We start from the raw sequence: 19,790 nt of genomic DNA, 5'->3' as shown, positions 1-19,790 counted from the left end.
AGTTAACAATTCTATTCTTAGACAAGATGTGGAAAGAAATAACATTCAGCTGGTTTACAAGCCATGAGGGTACTTTGCAATAATAATAAAAAAATAACATGCTTTTGACTGTTTTAAAAACTTTGGTTGGACAGAAGAAAAGAGAACCATAACAGGAAAATAAGCCAAAGAGAAGTAAAAGCTCTTTACATTTTACACATGGAAAAATGAAGTCAGATCAGATGAGCGTCCCAAGAAAGACAACGCAGTATGTAGAGTGTCACTTTTGTAAATTTATTCTGTAAGAGTTCTCTGAAGCAGATCAAAGCACTGAGGTGATTGAAATGGGAAAATTATTATTTTAAGATCCCTGGTTCCACACTGTAAGTTCTTGATGTTAAACACTAACCTTTGGATATGTGTTTAGAACCAGATCAGGAGGCATTCAGTCCCTTAAGTACCTGAGAAATATTTTCTTTTCTTTCAGCCTTCAATTAATAATCTTACAGTTATATTTTTTTTCCAGAGCCAAGTGGTTTTCAAATAGTGTTTAAAGCAGCTCAAGATACAAAAGAATATGGATAAATGTCTAGGTCAACTGTATGTTTGTATAATTTCAATGCCAAGATTATTTACAATAAGTTGGAGAAAGAATGAATTGAGTATCGGATAGAATTTCTGCATACAACCTTCTAATTTTGATTGCGCACAGCAGACATTGCAACCAAAATGTTTCTGCTGTACTTCAGATTCCTGTTACTAAGAATGAATGGAATTAACCCAATAGATATGCAACATCTAAGGATTTTGGCTGTGTGACAAAACAGCCTACTATATGTCAGACTTCATAAAAAACAATGTTCCCTGAAATTACTTCAGACATAGCGCCTATTATAAGTACCTGAGTTTAAACATGCTTGGAATAAACATCTGACAAAAAATAAAAATAAAAAATAATAATAAAAAAACTTAAAAGGCAATCTCAAAGGATCACTGTCTTTTTCCGTTGTCAATTTTCTATGATTCTATCTTGGCTTGAATTATAATATAATTCAGATACTGAGTGACCGTAAAATTTCCCAGTGCCTGAGTTCCTAGATTCATAAAACAGGCTTCCCCAATCTATGTTAAACCATTTATTCAAATTGCACTAGAGAATAATTAATCACTGGATCATAAAAATATTTCTGCATGTTGTTCTTCACGCATATTGCAACTGGTCCCATGTAAACAGTGTATCATCTTCATATAAGTTGGTCCTAAAACTATGCAGTGATAATTATGATTGAGCTACCATGGGCTTGTAATAATGTATGAAGTTTTTGGTTGTGTTCTGAGGACCACATACATATATTTTATGTTTATTATTTTTAAGGGATGCTAACCTTTACATATCAGATGACCAAATATCTTCAAGTTATACAACTGCACAAATCTTTTAATTAGGTATATTCTTTTATTATCCTATTTTTTTCCTTCCCCAATAACAAATATTTGAGTCAAACTATTTCTTTCTACCATACTCTTGTAAAGGCTGGTCAAAGATTGTAATAAAGATATTTGACACATGCCTTTACCAAAAGTTGAGTACATTAAATCTTGCTAATCCAAGGGGAATCAGCAAGGCAAGTTACAATGCAAAACTTTGCCATAGTTTCAGAGTTCTTCAATCTGATTAGATAGGAAATAAGAAACAACATTTAGATCCTCTGCCCTGAAAATATGTGAAAAAGTAATCACCAGGAGTCATGCAGCAAAAAGCCAAAATCAATAAAATAAGAGTGTTCCACCAAAAACATTATAAGGTTGGCTAAATAAACATGATTCACAAGGACAGAGACATCGCTCAAATTATATTCTCTGATCTCGATCTTTCATTAGCATTGAAGGAAACTGAGCTATCATAAAAGCACAATGATGCTTCAGCATTATGATATGGAAAAGAGCTAGAAAAGGCAAAGCTATTATTAGCCAACGTTGCAGGTAGATGCCTGGAAATTAAACTATTTCTTCATAAAGCCTGTGGCTGAAGCTTCAGAATTCAATATTTGTATGTTGGTACTTCTCTTGGTATGGAATAATTCACAAACACATGCAGACTGTAGCTGGAGAAGACAAGAAAACACAACATCTTATTAACTGGAATAAACCATTTCCTCTTCAAATTTTTCATAAAACCTCTTGCCTTTTGAACTGAATTAAGTTATTTTGTTGCTTGAAAGTTTAAATCACTCCTGGTATTTTGTTCTGTTCAAGTTTATCTGTCAAAAAGTATAGTCTTTTTCCTTGGGCAATATTTGAATAGGTATTTTCCAGAGCAAAATTACTTCTGAACTATTTATTATTAACTTAGTATTGTTGTTTTAGAACCTGATCTCTTGTCTTCTTTCTGACAAAGTGCACAATTATATTTTATTTATTTATTAAGAAATTTTATCTGGCCCAACTCACAGTGACATACTTCTTGGTACATTTCTTAATTTTGCATACTTTTATTAATTCTATACCACTGTTATCTTTTTCATCCCTTTCCAGAAACTTTGTTAATGTTCAACTCTTTAATACATTCATCAAGTTCCTCTTAAACAAAATTCTTTAACTTTTAACTCCAGTAGTGCCACATTGTTTGAATCTTTTTTCCATCTCACAATAATTATTTCTGTCTTCTTTTCCAAAAATATCTTCACTCATCTCTATTCCAGATTCTTCAATTATTTAATTCTATTATTTCCCATTTATAAATATTTCTACCACTCTCCCTTCAAGTGTCATCAAAGTTCTTTTAACTAATGCAATCACTAATTTAGTTGCTGATACTGCAACATCCCCCTCTATGTTCTTCAAACATCTTTGTAAAATCTCTGGTGTGATTCCTTTTACTTGTTGTCTCTTTGTAAATGATCCTCTCCTCCATTCATTAATTTTTTGTTACTTTTCTAGTGGTAGCCATTTATTTTCTAATAATAGAAAATAAATAATAGCAATAGCAAATATCATTTAGACATATATTGCCCCATACTACTTTACAGCACTCTCTGGATGGTTCACAATGTCAGCATTATTTGTATATTGCCCCTAACAATCTGGGTCCTCAAATTACCAACCTCAGAAGGATGGAAGGCTGAATCAACCATGAACCTTGTCAGGATCAAACTCCTGCATTAGCCTGCAATACTTAACCATTGTGCTACCAGGGCTCTGAAAAAGAGAAACAAAAAAATACCCATCTTGCCATTTCCAGATGTTTAGGCTTCAGTAGCAATTCATTGTAAGTGTTTTAGAGCAGTGGTCCCCAACCTTTTTTTTTTTTTTTTTAACCAGGGACCAGTTTCAAGCAGAAACACTTTTTCAAGGACCGGTGGGGGGAGATTCTATTTTCCATTCCCAAAACTTTATGTTTACCCTACAACTAGCATTAAAGACACCTGACTGCAGTCTCTCTAGTTCTAGGTCTTGCCCAGCTGTGTAGCTACAAAATTTCATGCAGATGTTTCTCTTATCTCTGTTTGGTGAAAACAGGAATTGAATGAGGAGCATTTAGTCAGTGTGTTTTCCCTAGGAAGCTCCTGTAGTCCTTGTTTAGGGATCATTCAGAGCTACGATGGACCTCTAACATCAGCCCAGGAAAAAACTGCTTCAAAGAAGCTGGGGTGAGTGGTGGTGGCTTTTCCTGTCGCCGCAGCTCCTCCGAAGCGCCCACCCCCACCCCGCCCGCCTGCGCGTGGTTCAATCCAGTGCTCCGTTCTGCCTGCCTGCCTGCGTTTCTGGTTGTTTCGGAGCAGCTTCGCTGATAAAAAGAGGCGAATAGTTATTATTCTCAGCCGAAGCTGCTCCGAAACAAACGAAGGCAGGCAGACAGGCAGGCAGAACGGAGCACTGGATTGAACCTGGATTGATTGGTGGCGGGGTGGGGGTGAACGGGTGCCGGGGAGCTGCGCCGACAGGAAAAGCCACCCTGCCGGCTCCTTTGAAGCAGTTTCTTCCTGGGCTGGTGGAGGAGCGAGAGAGCGACTGAGAGAGGAACGAGGCGGGAGGAAACCAAAGCCACTGAGCCAGAGAGCAGGACAGGCTTTGGTTGCTTCCTCCCTCCCCTTCTTTCATTTGTGTCCTTGATCCCTGATCCCAGCAGCATTCACCGAAGGCGAAGAAAGCCGCCATTTTTATTTTATTTTATTTTATTTGCGGCCCGGTACAGAGTGCTCCACAGACCGGGACCGGTCCGCGGCCCGGTGGTTGGGGACCCCTGTTTTAGAGAAACCATTTAGGGATCAAAGAATCAGATTGCCTCGCCCTTGAAATATAGCATATCAGCTACAGGCAGCCTCCAGATAATTTGATACTGCAAATTACAGACAGCAAGTCTGATTGGAAATTCTGAAAATTGCAGCCAAGTTCCAGAAGAGAAAGGCTAGTTGGGGAAGACTGCAATATGCAGAATGTTTCCTTAACAAAGATTTAAAAGACCACATGCAAAAATCTGTTTAAATCATTCATTAGAAGATCTGGTTGTCAAGTCATGTTTAGCAACAGGAGCAGCTACAGCTCACAACATTTCTACCATATTGTTTAGACTTGCTTCAACTCCTCTCAACTCCCCCTTCCAATTATTTCTTCTAGCATTTGAACAGCTTTTTATTTACTCTCAAGTAAATTTTACTTTGACGGGGTGTCAAACTTGATCCCATTGCGGACCATATCCGGATTTTGTTTGCCGTTGGAGGGCCGGGATGGGCATGGCCTGGTCATTGCAGTTGACTGGGTGGCTGGGCCCAGGGTGGGCAAGGGAAGCACAGGGCAGCCCCTCACCATCTCCAGGATGGCCCGGAGACACCCCTGATGTAAATAGTATAAAATTGCAACCGAATTACATATTTCTGTTTATGCTTACTCAAGTCACTCATCTTGCAGTTTTGACCCACCCCCTCTCCCCCTCTCTCTCTCCCTCCTCTCTTTCCATAATATAGTGGGATTTATATATTTGTATTTATTTTTCCGTTAACTTGCATTGGATTGCAAATTTAAGGCTTAAAGGGTATCCATAACTTGTCAACAAAATAACACTGCTAAATTGAACTCCTTTTCTACATGATTCACCTTCAGTGAATCATGTTTATTGTGAAAGACAGGTGTATCTTGGTACAATTCTTCATGTACAATTGCAGCCATCTGAAGTGACTGCCTAAACAAATATATTTTTAATGATAAAATTGTATTTAAAAAAAAACCTAGATGTATGTCTGAAGTATTGTACTGTATGCCAAATATTCTTTTGTTATAGACTCGCTTTTTATGATAAATTAAAGAGCTGATGAAAGGAAATATACAAAAAGAATCTATTCAGTTTTCTTTTTATTCAAATTACATTTGGTTAATTTTTTTATTTATTTTATTTTATTCTTTTTTTAACTTTTTATTTAGTTTTAAAAGTTTTCCTATTGATTTCATAAGGAGACCCACTAATCTTATGTTGACAATAACTGTACCATCAACATCAACCTATCTGATCTTCTGTAGCCTGGCCAACTTTCAGATTGTTATAATGTTGGAGAAGGATACGTTACACCTCAAAAACTTCATAGACATGCCACCAGTAAGGCTGAACCTTCTGGCACCTAGATATGTGGACATCAACTCTTAGAATTCCCTGGGAGCCATTCTAAAGTTTCCAAGGTTGAAAACACTGAACTAATTATCTTTTGGAAAGTTCTAATCTTTTTTACCCAGCATTTCTTCCCTTAGCCTAGCTCTAGGAAAATAAAAAGATCCTTAGGAAGTTCCTGTCCAAAGTTCAGAACTAAAGAACTTATAAAATTCTGTGCCAGTTCTGATATACAAAGAGGTAGCTATACAGCCATGCAGTTTTGGAAATGGAAATTCTATTTTGAACCAACTAGACCCAGGGCTGAGTTGGGCCAAATTATCCCCCACAGGAATTCCAAGACACTACTTTACTGTTCTGAGGTACATCAATGTAATATAAGCTTGAAACCCTGTCCACATTTCTCTCTGTCCCATCTTACACTAAACCCAATTAAGAAAGGATAATTTTGAGTTTCATTTTTTATGCTTGTCTCAGTTCCTAGATTGGATTATCTTTCCTATAAGATCTTTCCTATAAGTCTTAGTGAGAAATAACCAAGCGCATGTCCGGATTAACATAACAAGCCTAGCTTAAGGCAATTATTGACAACCTGCTTGAATAAGAACTTGGGCTTCGGAATATGTTCTGAGAGAGGATACTTGGTGAGAGTTCATGTATACCAGGAGTGTCAAACTTGCATCGTCACGGCAGCATCACGTGACGTATCGGGACTTTTTCCCCCTTCGCTAAACTGGGCAGGGGTAGGGCCAGCACATGACGCATCCGGTCCGTGGGCCACAAGTTTGACACCCCTGATGTATATTCTCTTTTGGGATGTTGTTAGGTAAGCCCTCACTTTTCTTCCTTCTTTTTGTAGTAGCAGTAATCATGGTAGTAGTGCACTTTTGTGGAGGATAAATAAAAGCATTATTGCTTTGCCTAATCTTTGCCTCATCTCTATGTTTTGGGTCTAGGCCAATATCTAAGGAAATTGTCTAGGTGCTGAACCTACTTCTTTATGACCTTGATGTTAAATGCTAAAGATGCTCATTAACATTGGCTGAACTAGCCAGATGTCTTACACCAGGTTTCCCTAACCTTTTTGACTATGAACCAGCTGGTGTGTGTGTGTGTGTGTGGTGGTTCTGCACACATGTTGGGGTGGTATGTTTTGTTACACTAGAAAAGGATGAGGGGTCAATTTGTAAACAGCACAATAGCTACAGAGATTTTGAGCACAAAAATAATAATGGGGAAAACCAAAGACCCAGAATGACAACAGTAGTAAACTTTGGGTGTTTCCTTCTTGGCATTCATAAAGTATACAAAGAGATTGTGTTAAGTATGCAACAGATGTGACCAACAAATATGGCATGAAAATGATTTATTGAATTGAACTGATTATGCTGTCTGAGTAATCCTAAATAAAACGACAGGATGACCTAGAGCAGAAATTCATTGACATAAGATGATCCAATGGCTTCAGGAAATGCCATTGTTTGAAAAGAATAGATTAGGGCAACCCTTTACCTGGAGTGACATAGCAACTCTCCTCCTATCAAAAACAAACAACTTTGCTGAGCCAAAGGTCAGAGTTATTTGTATGTGAATGAGCTACTATGTGTGCCCTTCCTACTGGAGTTGTGTATTGTAATAATCATTTGTGAACAACAGGAAAGAAACAAAGGGAATAAAAAGAAATTGGGGGGGGGACAAGCAATGGAGGAAGGAAGCACGATGGGGCTATTTTCGGCTTTTATTGCATAGAGCCTGCACTCCTATAGATGGATATTGCTGCAGAAGGGAATATCCTGCTGCATTTCCCCCCTCCAAAGTGCAGCAGGTATGCATACAATTAGCCTTAAGTGTTAAATATAGGCTATGTGCAAAAAGAAATGGCTTTTTTGAATAGCAGCAAGATGTCATGAACCAGGAAGCACAGCTAGGTAGTTATTTGTGGGCTAAAAGAAAACAAAAATTGACAATTTAATGTATCCCTGAAGCTCATCTGGAGACAATCCTTTCTTGCCACTGTCTGATGATATTATTAAAGTTCATTTCAGCATCAGACACACTTACTGTACATAGAGGTAGGTGCTGTCACTTAGATGACAGCAGCCAGATATCTACATGTCATCCAAGCAAAAGCATTCACCGTGCATACCCACTCTCTTCTCCATTACAGTCAGCAAAGGGAAGCCAAGCCCCTTCCTGGATTATTGGTTCTATTCTTCAACTACTCTTACTTGGAGGCATCCAGAACCTGCCTTCCTAAAGATGTTGATTGATTATTGTTGGATCCCCCTGAGACAATAATAGCAACCTGTTTCAGATGGTTGAACACCTTCTGATGTTTGGTACCCAGAACTGGATGCCACATGGGCCTTGTGGTGTCAATAATGTAGAATACAGTGGAACTATTCCTTTCCATGATTTGAAACTTATACGGGTAGTCCTCGACTTACCATAGTTCATTTAGGGACTGTTCAAAGTTACAATGGCCCTGAAAAAAAAAAGACTTACGGCCGTTTTTCACAGTTATAACCTTTGCAGCATCCCCACGATCATGTGATCAAAATTCAGATGATTGGCAACTGGTTCACATTTATGACTGTGTCCCAAGGTTGTGTGATCCCCTTTTGATGACGAGCAAAGTCAATGGGGAAACCAGGTTCGCTTAACAACTAGGTTACTAACTTACCAACTGCAGTGATTCACTTAGCAACCGAGGCAAGAAAGGTTGTAAAATGGAGCTAAACTCAGTTAACAAATGTCTTATTTAACAACAGAAATTTTGGTCTCAATTGTGGTCGTAAGGTGAAGATTACCTGAACTATTTTTTTTAATATAAATTTTATTTGGGTTTTCACAAAAATAATAATACAAATAAAACATCTTTTTTTTGAGAATAGCATGATCCCGGGTTATTACTTCTTCATACAGACACAAACTCAATTTCATATTCATCTTTGCCTGGCTTGTGGTGTGGAGATTTTTTTGTTTGTGAGTGCAGGCTTCCAAATGATTGACAGCCTGGTGGAATCATCTCTTCTATTCATGCTTTCTGGTCTTTCTGGCAAACACCTGGGCACAAACAGATCCCCCCTGATACCTCCAGCTCAAACACATCCCAACCAGGCACCCAGATGAAACCCAGCTTCCTAACTAATGATAGCCGTCCATTTACCCGAAGCCAAGCTGCACTAAAGGCCTCCAATAAAGTAACACAATGCTGCCAGCTAATCAAGATACAAAAAGAGCCAAAAAACAGACAGAAGATATTAGAGACACCAATCAAGCAGAACACAGCAAACTCCGAGACCAGTAAACACAGACCAAGACTCCCAACCAATCAGGATGAAGAAAAAACCATTCTGGCACAGCAATAGGCTGCCCCAAATTTAAATCTGAAACCACTGTAAAAGTCTGACTCACAGACGGACACAATACAGAAGCCTGATGATGGCAGATGAGATTCTGCTGAAACGTTGCTACAACTTTAAAAGAACAACTACAATGACGTGGGAAAATACCCGAACAAAGTCGAAGGCCATATATATACACACACACACACACACACACACACACACAATAGTAAATAAAATACTCATTCCATTCGAATTCAATTATTAATATTAGTTAGAATCTTAACATCTTTAACATTTATTTTCAATTGAATATCATACTTCCTTGTGAACTTATAAACTTTCCATAATTAATTATTATTTTTCCATATTTCTCTTCACTTATATTTTTATAAATCATTAATAATTAAAATGTTCCCATCCTTTCCTAATTTCATTCTCTCATTCACTTTATTTCATTTATTTATTAACAAACATTCCACTGCTTACAATAAGTATTTTATCCATCATTTTAATCATACATTGTTTCATATTTTCTAAAATTATTTCTGTTTCTAATATGACAATACTATCTTATGTACCTTTGCAGAATCCCTTTTTCAATTAAATTTTCACCCATTATCTCTAAATAGGCTTATACTTTCAATCCTTATAAATTTTCCCTGTTTCTCTATATCTTGTTTCTGTCTTTTATAACTTCTTTTCCTTTCCTTTTTCCCACTCTTCTTCTCCCTCCCTTTTTGCCCCCTTGTCTCTCTACTTCTAATTCTCTTTTCTGTGATCCTCTCTTCTGTTGCTTCCTAATATTGTAATTATTTTTCTAACTATTCTTTTTTTGGTTGTTTTTTTCAAATCTTAAACTTTTAACTCTCTTTCCCCCCTTTCCTTTTTCCCCCCACATAAAATTACTTGATCATTAAAGATGGCTTCTTCTTTGTCCCAACCTTCTTGTTCTACAAGCATTTCTTGTTGTTTCTCATAGTTCCAGATCTCCATTTCTAAAAATTGAAATATGAAGCCAAAAGAACCTCTTCCTTCTTGTGCATCTTCTTTCTGTTTTTTAAGTTCCATTTTCAGTTCTTCTAAAAGTGATGCCATTTTAAACACAACCACCCGATTGATGTTAGCACTTAAATCTAATAGCCAAAAATCCAAAAATCACCAAGTAATCCAAATAATCCAAAGCTGTTTCTTCTTGCTTCTTTTTTCCACTTTCTCTTCCTGGGGTTCTATTATTTTGTTACAAAGTTTCAGTTAGAATGTATCTTTTAGAAAACATGTTCAGGTTTCACTGTAAATTCCTTTTAGTTCCAGGCAGTCTCCTCCATTTTTCCAGATCCCGCCCTTTTATTCTTTCCTTTTCTCTCCTTTCCTGCTTTTAAAGATTTTTGAGTATCCAAAAGTCTTTATTATCCCTTTGACATTTTATTTTCAGCTTAAATACCTATTGATGTCAAAGTGGATTTTTGTCAATTTCTTACTTAAATCTCTTAGCTGTTAGTAATAAGGAAGGGAAGAAAAAAAAGCCAAATCCTTTCCCTTCCCTCTCTCCTTCGCTGCTTCAAAGTCTTCTTTGGGAACATTGTTATTTTTTATAGTTCAAATTCCAGAGTACCTTACATTGTTGCTTTTTCAGTTTAACCCAGTCAACCAAAACTTTCTCTTCTTATCTTCCTCCTGCACATTCTTTTCTGGTCAAGTTCTTCTTTGAGGTGGCCATTTCTGATCACCGCTGCAACCGCCTTTGGAAAAGGGAGTAAGGCCAGCTGACGAGGAGAGATGCAGCTCTCCTCGACCCTGCTGGCGGTCTCCCCCCTCTTCACCACCTCTACAGGATGGCTTAGCCCTGAATCCAGCCAGCTCGGGGCGCTCCGGCGGAGAGCACAGATCAAAACTGCGCATGATCACGGATTTCAGTCTGTTGCCGAAGAAGCTCAAACTGGAAGCCCCCCTGTACGATTATTGATATAGCATAATATCTCATCTTATTTTACAATCACATCCTACTGCTGATTTGTTAAGTGAATCATTAAGCAAATCTGGCTAATGACTTTGCTTGTTGGAAACTGACTGAGAAAGAGACAAATGGTGATCACACAGCCATGGGACAGTGCAGCCATTATAAATACAAGCCAGTTGCAAAGCGCCTGAACCATAGGGATGCTGCAAGGGTCGTTAAGTGAGAAAAATGGTCATAAGTCCCATTTTTTCAGCTGTTGTAACTTGGAAAGGTCACTGAACGAATGGTTGTAAGTTGTTTTTGTTTTCTAAATGAAGAATGTATCGATTCAGGATCAGTTGTACCCACAATACATAGAATAAGGGATAAAATGTCCTATAAAGAGATGTACAAGATTTAATAGCACCACACATCAAATGGTGATACGCAAAATATCGTGAACAAGAGGCATCAAAAGCACCATAATTAGTTTCTCTTACACAAATGACCAATGCAAGTGTCGTTGTCAGAAGAATAAAGACAAGCTTTGTGGCAGAAGGATCCCCCCCCCCTTTTCTTCATGAATCACCCCATCATACAGCGCTAGGAGACTTGGCTATGGGACTCCTACTGAAGAATGATTTGAACTGTATGAATAATTGTGAGTCTATGAAAAGCTGCAGGCCCACACAGAAAGAAACACAGTATGTGACCCTTCATAGCTTTGGTAGACAAGTAGTTATGGTAATGAAAATCCATTGTTTCCAGCTGACTTTGCATTCATTGTTGAAGTGGTTACCCTTTTGTTTCATTATGAGCTACAATTATGAAGTACAATTATGGAATGCCTGCTTGCAACAAAGATGTGTTTATATCTAAGAATTGAATATTCAGGAAATCTTTGAGAAATTTTAAGCATAAATGTTTAAGCATGGGTGTATGAGAGCGACTGTTTTAAAATTATTGCATCGTGGCCAATTTTAAATATTCTAGGGGGGGGGGGACAAATGAAACTTGATAGTTATAAACATTGTTTCGTGTCACAGCAAAAACTGGTCCTGGAAGGAACCATAACAGGGTTGGATTATTTGATTTTGATGTCTCAGAACTTCCAAATATTTGTAGCAAAGCCTTGCTATTTTTTTGTGTTTAAACAAGACTAAAAGTTTTTTATTTAAAGTATTTACTCCAGTCATTTTATAATTATAAAAAAAATTGTATAGAGGTATTCCAAATTAATTTAATCAGCATCTCCATTGATTGACTTTATGTGATCATGACCAATAAAATAACTAAAATTTCACTGGACATTTTAAAAATAACTATTTATCAAATATTTATATAATACATATTCCAAAGCAGGGTTTTCCCAACCTTGGAAACTTTTAAAGTGCCTGGATTTCAACTCCCAGAATTTCGCAGGCATCTTAATGTCGCCAAGGCTCTAAAGCAGCAGTCCCCAACTCCTGGTCCGTGGACTGGCACCAGGCCTTGGCATGCCAGAGAACAGGCCGTGCAAACAAGCAAAACCTCATCTGCAGGATGCAGGCAGCATGAAACCACGCTGCCTCTGGTCCAAGGGAAAAAAAAACACTCTCCAGGGAACTGGTCCCTGGTCCCCCAAAAATTGGGGAGGGCTGCTCTAAAGCATGATAATATGTGTATGTGAATGTCTTATTGCCTCAAGTGACTCTCTGAGAGAAAAAAGATTCCACAGTTGCAATGGCAATTCCCAAATGTTTTTACCTGATGCACTGTGGGCTGAGAAAGAAATCTGATTTTGGAGGAAAAACTCCTATGTCAAGCTCCCTTTTCCTTCCTGCCATTGTATTTTTCAAAATAAGACAGATGAGAAAGAACATGTTAGTAGAAATATCTATGGATCTGCTGCATACCTCACCATTCTTCAGCTGGACTGAATTAATTCCCTGCTATTATTTGCAATGGGATGGAAATAAATGATGCAAACCCCCACCTCTCTTTCTCCTTATATATTCCCTGTGCTATGAGCTGAAGGCAAGCTAGTAGGGCTTTCCATTCCACACAGAAGCAGCGTGACTACCTGTATTATTTCCTTATTTCAACGGAACATATTCATTGATTTGCTTCACAAACTAATCTACAGGTACATGGCAAATGTATTGCCTTTTTTTCCCTTGGGAAACTTTAACATATGAAAAAGAGAGGAAAGGAAAAAAGTAATTATTGAATATTAAAGAAAACAACAGCAACAGATATATACAAGATACTTTATCTTAATTTGTAAACGCATTGTTAAAAACTTCACCGCATGAAATAATACTGATGCATTGCAATTTCATGCCATGTGTTGCAGATTAGCGACTAAAATTTGGATGTCTGTCAGCAAATATCTCCAAACTCTATTATATAACTTGATTTATCTCTGTTTTTCAGGCACCAAGAGAGCCTCCCCATTTTCGATTACATATTGCACAAAGAGGTAGAATATAAGAAAGGATCTGGGAGATAAAAGCTATCAGAAGACATAATTTTGAATTGCCATGACTGACTGTACATGATGAAGGACTTTATATCACAAGTGATTCGTTGCTCTTAGGGCTTAAATTTCTGGCTGCTGAACCTACTTGGTCATGGGTACACTTAAGCACCAGCTCTGACTTTGCATCCCATATCAGGGTAAGATCATCATTTATGGGATGGCATATCTTTGCCCAGAGGCAGGGACGGTACATAGTTAATTTTAGTGCCTTCTCCGTATTTTTCACATCAACAAACCTCTGGAACTAAAGTATTTTTGCTGCAAGGTTACACTTTCTAAATATATAATGCATTTTAACACCATCATGAGGAATTCACCATGTAAAGCACCATGTACCTAGGGCAAAGGTCTCCAAACTTGGCAACTTTAAGACATGTGGACTTCAACTCCCAGAATTCTCCAGCCAGCATAGGGAGGGAGGGAGGGGAGAGGGAGGGAGGGAGAGAGAGGGAGAGAGGTGGGGAGAGAGAGAGAATGAATGAATGAATGAATGAATGAATGAATTCTGGAGTTGAAGTCCACAACTCTTAAAGTTGCCAAGTTTGGGGACCCCTGACCTTGGGTTACCAGATATCTGAATAGTCAAAGAAAAAGAGGAAATGTGATGGAAAGGGAGACATACTTTCTGTTTAACTTTCTTGGCAACTGTGACAAAAATTACAGTGAAAAACTGCAAACAATAAGTACTTAGATCTATATGTATATGAATTTTTTTCTTCCACTATTAGAAAGACTGGTTTTTCTATGCCCGGGTTGGGCTAAAGCCAGTTAGGAAGTAAAAGACATCAATCTGTAACTGATTAAGCTCTTGTCAATTTTAGGCAGCAGTGTAAGCTGCCTGGAGGGTACTATTTAATTAATTAAAGTCACAGAGCTGAACTTGTTAACTTGTGGTTAGCACTTATTAGGGAAGCACTGTGTCCCTTAGAAAAGCTGCTCAGGAAGAGACACTAAAAAACTGAGACAATATTTGATTGTATGGTTATGCCTACTGTACTGAGGAATAAAGGAGGACATGGCCTTCTTTTGCCCAACATCTGGTAATCCTATGTGCTCCATAATACAGTTCATGATCAGAGTTGGTTCAAATATGGGAAAAATATGGGAACAATCTGGAGGTTATGCAGATATCGCTGTACAGCTGTAAGATGATAAAGGATATCGAGTAACTATTCAAAGTTACCATGTGTCGTTGGATCTTGGTTAGGAGGAAGAGGTCCAAAGAGACTATCCCTGGAATGTCCGAAGAGGCCAGGGGCTGAGGATGATGCTGTCCCAGGCGCCCCGGGCATTGGTGGAGGTGGTCGACTGGACAGGGAGTTGTATGCCCTCACAGACACAGGAGGGGATTGGCTGAAGACAGGCAGTGATGGGAGGCAGCAGATCCCCTATGATGAGGAACATCTGCCTCCCTGACTTGATCAAAAGGCATGGAGAGTAGAGTGGAGGCAAGCTCAAAGGAGGTGCTGCTCGAGAGGTCCCCCACCCCTTCTCGAAAGGAGCACCTGGCTCGACTTAAGCAGAGGCTGGGGGAGCTTGTCTTTGTCAGGAACAATTGTTTGCTTTGGCATGCACTTCCCCGGCCTTGGGAAAAACTCAGCCTTGCCTCTTGTTTCTGCCTGTGCCTTGCCTTGTGCCTTTGCCTCATGGACTTGCCTTGCCCTGTGGACCTTGACTCTGGACCTTGTCCTGTGAGCTTACATCCTGTCTTTGGATTTCCTCTCTGCCTTTGCAAATTGGTTTTGTTTCTTACTAGCTTTTGTTTGTAGGTCTGTGAGTGGCTGCCTTCAGGGAAGTTTGGGGTGGAGCCTTACCGGCTGTTGTTGGGCCATTTGTTGTAGAATTTAACAGAGCAATAAAGAATTCTACAGAAGCCTGCCTCTGCCTTAAGTAACCTTGGTCATAACACCACGGCACTGAAAAAGTGACTAACAACATATCCTCATGGTTAGAATCATCACAGTATCTCCACAATTACATGATCAAAATGTGGGTGTTAGGCAACAGGCATGTATTTGCAATTTTGCAGTGTCCCAGGGTCATGTGATCGTCATTTGTAGTTGGCTTCTGACAAGCAGTCAATGGGGGAAGCTGAGTTTAACAGCTGCATGATTCACTTAACAACTGGAATGATTCACTTAACAGCTATGGCAAAAAAGTCATAAAATTGGGTGCAACTCACTTAACAACCAATTTGTTTAGCAATGGAAATTCTGCAATTCATAATTCCAGTTGTGGTCATAACTCGGAAATTACCTATAAACACCTACTGCATCTTACTTTGTGAACTTTCATTGTCAGGAACAAACATCTTATTTTAGGAAAAGTATGTCAGGAAATGCCTAAGTATTGGGAGTATTGTAGTAATGGTAATCAATAGCATTAAAAAAAATTAACATATTATTATATCTATAGCATATTTAACACAAAATCTTTCATTATAATAAAGGATAAGGCCTATCCTTTGCCATAACCACACAGTGCATGTAACCCTTGTAGAAAGTTAGCACCCACCCCTTTCCTAGATGAATGAAATATTCTAGGAAATATTAAAAAGGCAGAATATTATATTTCCCTGGATGAAAAAAAGGAGAAACATGTTTTAAAGACAAAGCAGCTCCCTGGTGATGGGATTAAGACATGGCCCTCAGGAAATGATAGGATTACCCATCTCACCACATGGCACCTGGGAAGATTGCATCAGCCAGCACTCAGGTGAAGCCATGTGGTCCAGACAAAGTCTACAAAGTTAGCTAAGACCCCCACCCCTAGGAGTCTGACAGCCAATGGAATACATTTCTTGCACAGGAACAGGAAACACTAAAGTGGGGCCCAACAGAGGGTGTAAAACCATGCGATTCTGAGCATCCCTTCCCTTTTTGCCCAGGAGCTCCAAGGCACGTGGTCCTGTCCACCATTAAACCTTCTTTCCAAGCAACTTCCATGAATCCAGTGTCTTTTTCACCACTTGGAACTGAACCCAGAAGGATATTTCTTCGAACATCCTTGATCTGTAAACATGAATCTATAAACCTATATAATGTTTCTATTGTCTGTTTGAATATGACAGCGTGCATTAACAATATTATAGGAAACAAAAAAATTAACCTGGAAACACTTTAAAAACTTTTTACATCTAAAAAATAAATCATTTGCTGGCTTTATCGTGAATATTATTTGAGTATAAATACTGGATGTATTTAGACAATAAAGGTTTAGTGAAAAAGTTTATCACCCATCCCTTTTTTTTTAACTTAGTGCACTTTGTCTTTATTTGCATTAGGCTTTCCAGGAAGTACACATGGTTCTAATATGATGGGCTGTTTTTAAAATGATTAAAAAAACAACAGGGACAATCTGGTCAACATTAGGAATGATTTTCTTTCCTATCAGCTACACCATATACCTTCCCTTCAATGTTATTTTAAAGGCAACTGTACAATTCTCACCTGCCCACATGCGGTATCTTCTCTAGAAATTCCCTGACCACTCCCCGCCTACTCTCTTGCTGGCCTTTACCGAGCATGATTTGAATGCTATACTTAGCACTAAATTTTGGGTGGGTGGAAGGTGCTGTTTTAAAAAGCTTCCTTCTTCGATGATGAAATGTCCAACATCCCAATAATGCTTAGTGCAAAGAATCATTTTTTTATGCACGATTTCTATAGGGTTTCATACACAAACAAAGGCCATGCAGATTGCGATCTCTGTGTCTTTCCTGATATCAGAAATTTTTTTTTTCTGCAGTCGCTAAGTACAGAGAAGGGTCATTGCCTGAACAGATGACAAGTCCAAGCATGCAACTTTAGATCTGGAAGCTGCGAAATGGAGCATACAAATCCCAGCATGCAACTCTTCAAAGGAATGGCGCGACGCAGACAGTCCGTTCTGGACTACATACCCCACGATGCTTCTCGGAAGCCCGGCAAGTTTTCTTATCACCTTTCTGGCCTAGCGCCTTTATGGGATCTGTAGTCCTGGTGCTTTAACCCCATCTTGTTCGGCCGCGGCTCCGAGCTCGGCGCAGGCGCACGGCTCTTAGGGAGGCCGTTCCTGTAGCTTAGCGATATCATAAAGTTTCTTTTTTTTTGAGGAGGGAAGGGGAGGAAAGAGCGAAGCCGAAGCGCTGTGAAGGAAAAGAGGGCGGGACGGCGCCGAGGACGGAGCGAAGCAGTGGCGGCTCTGCTTGCCCCGGAGGCTTCGCGGGAGCCAGGACCGGCTGGGCCGAAGCGGCTCTTCCCGCCCATTTACTGCGCCCCGGCAAAGGATCGCGCTGCTCCGGTGGAAGCGGACGGCTGTGCCGGCGGGAGAAACGGGCGAAGGTACGCCTGGGTGGAAGAGCGAAGGGAGCGGGGGAAGAGCCGGAGCGGGGCTGGGAGAGGATGCGGAAAGAGGCGATGCGGAGCCTATTGGATGGCTGGGGAAGCCGCTTTAACTCTCGGGGGTGTCCGGGGCTCCACCATAGGTGCGAGCTGCTCTTTCTCCCTCCCCCGTGCGTGCCATCCCCTCGCCCCTTTCGTAGGAGTTCAGTTCCATGCCTCACGGTGGATGGAGAAACGTCGGTTTTAGAGAGAAGTTGAGATTGGGGGGTACGGACCCCTACCAGCCGGGATGGAGCTTCCATGATCAGAGGCAGCAGGCTGCTGCTGCTTCTGCTGCTTGAACGGCCGGTGCTGAGCAGAAATAGCAGGAAAAGGCTTTGTCGTCTTCGTTTTTATTTTTATTTTTGGCAGCTTTTGGCTGGCCTCTGAAGGAAAGAAAGGTGTGCTCTGGGCTTGGAGGTCGTTAGAAGTCCGTCGAACCAGCAGCCCCCTTTCTTCTGCATCCAAAATCTCCTGCTTGAGCAAGGGGCTGGACTAGAAGACCTCCAAGGTCCCTTCCAGCTCTGTTCTATTCTGATTCTGAGGAGCAGGACCGGAGAAGCCCCAAAGTCTGGGAAGCAGGGTGTATTGGGAGTTTGGGCGCAGGTTACGGCGGAAGGCATAAGCCCGTCTGTGTTGGGAAAAGGCAAGCTGCTGGGAGACGACGAGGAAGTAAAGAATAAGTGGGGGGAAGAAATAATGGGTGTGAAGCGTTACCTGTTTAATAAGCACAATTAGGCTTGGCTTGGCCACATAGCATGCAGGTTTTCCTCTGGCACGAATGCCTATATTATTATTATCATCTCTTTTATTCATTAAACATGAAACTCAAGTCAACAACATTTAAAAATGTATCATAAATATTATTGACTGGCGCTGATGGTTGATACAGGTTGCTGCCTGCATCATCTTCATCATCATTATTTGTATTAATTTATTAACCATAAAACTCAGTCAACTGAACATTCAAAAATCCATCACAAATACTGGTACTAATGGTTGATATGGCTTGCTGCCAGCATCCTAGATATTATTATTATTATTATTAATAATAATAATAATAATAATAATAATAATAATAATAATAATAATAATAATAATAATAATAATAATAATAATAATAATAATAATTAAAGCTCTTGGTGGCTTTTTTACCTAGGAGGGAAATGTTGCAGTTGTGTGGTGTAATTAAACTGGGAAACGTGTCAAGATGGTACAGCTTGCTTAGTGGCCAAAAAGGCTGATCATGTTGTGGAGTCATTCTTGTTAATTTCAGTGGTTTTTGTTTTTGTTTTAAAATGTGACCTGGTAGAGGACTCCGAATCTTATCCGACTTGAATCATAAGAGTGATTTCAGTTGTGGTTGCATGCTTTTGTTCCTATAAAGGATGGGTGGGGGCATGAATGCTTGCAACTCTTTTAAGTTTTCAGAAGTTGTGCACTTCCATGCGTCTCACCCAACTGAAATCTAACTGAAACAGCTAATAAAGCACACATTGGATTTGAGTACATTTTAATGGCTAAAAAAGCCTACTGTTGGTAGATTATTTTGGTTACATTATTTCTTCTGTGTCTGGTATTTTTTTGATACAGTTAATATGTTGCTATGCCTACTATTGATACTTATAGAATGTAATCTAGGATACTTTGACACTTATGAAACTTTTTTTAAAAAATGCAGTGTTTTGGTGTAGGTAATTCTGTATTAAAAGAGAAGTATTTTTTGTTCCTGAACAACTGCAAACTTCAATATTGGTGTATAGTGTGGAGTAATCCCATGTGACATGCAAATGTGCATTGCCCAGAGTCTATTTGGATGGTTATATTAATTTGATTAACAAATAAATTCACATAAGTTCAAATGGCTGGTTGAAAGAAAATATTTTTTTCTATACTTTCAATGAGAAACATATTGAAAAAATATTTTTGATTTTTCAGATCATGATTGCAAAAGTCTTTTTAAAGTTATGGCCATATTTATTATATTTTTTGGCTGGCCATCTTATATTGAAATATCACTCTGGGCAGTATTTACAGATGGATT

At 39.2% G+C, this 19,790-nt stretch overlaps 1 protein-coding gene and 1 long non-coding RNA gene across 4 annotated transcripts in view; one reads left to right on the top strand and one right to left on the bottom strand.

Annotated features, from left to right (window-relative positions):
* Positions 1-1,441: 1,441 nt before the first annotated feature.
* LOC148130863 (uncharacterized) lies at positions 1,442-17,400 on the bottom strand. Its single transcript, XR_015749384.1, has 3 exons — positions 17,287-17,400; positions 3,084-3,177; positions 1,442-2,084 (listed from the first exon to the last, which is right to left on the bottom strand). It is a non-coding gene; the product is annotated as an uncharacterized LOC148130863 (long non-coding RNA).
* A 152-nt stretch (positions 17,401-17,552) lies between these two features.
* Positions 17,553-19,790, top strand: part of PLEKHA1 (pleckstrin homology domain containing A1) — a 46,884-nt gene continuing 44,646 nt past the window's right edge. For all 3 annotated transcript variants that reach the window (XM_026669371.2, XM_026669389.2, XM_026669379.2), the window contains exon 1: positions 17,553-17,707. The gene's annotated coding sequence lies outside the window, so the exon portion shown is untranslated. The remainder of the gene's footprint in view (positions 17,708-19,790) is intronic.

This window comes from Notechis scutatus, chromosome 4 (genome assembly GCF_049901735.1).
Source record: "Notechis scutatus isolate UNSWTSFEM ecotype Mainland chromosome 4, rNotScu1.2, whole genome shotgun sequence".
NCBI lineage: Eukaryota > Metazoa > Chordata > Lepidosauria > Squamata > Elapidae > Notechis > Notechis scutatus.
Note: the sequence above shows the minus strand (reverse complement) of the source record. Positions and strands in the feature narration are given on the sequence as shown.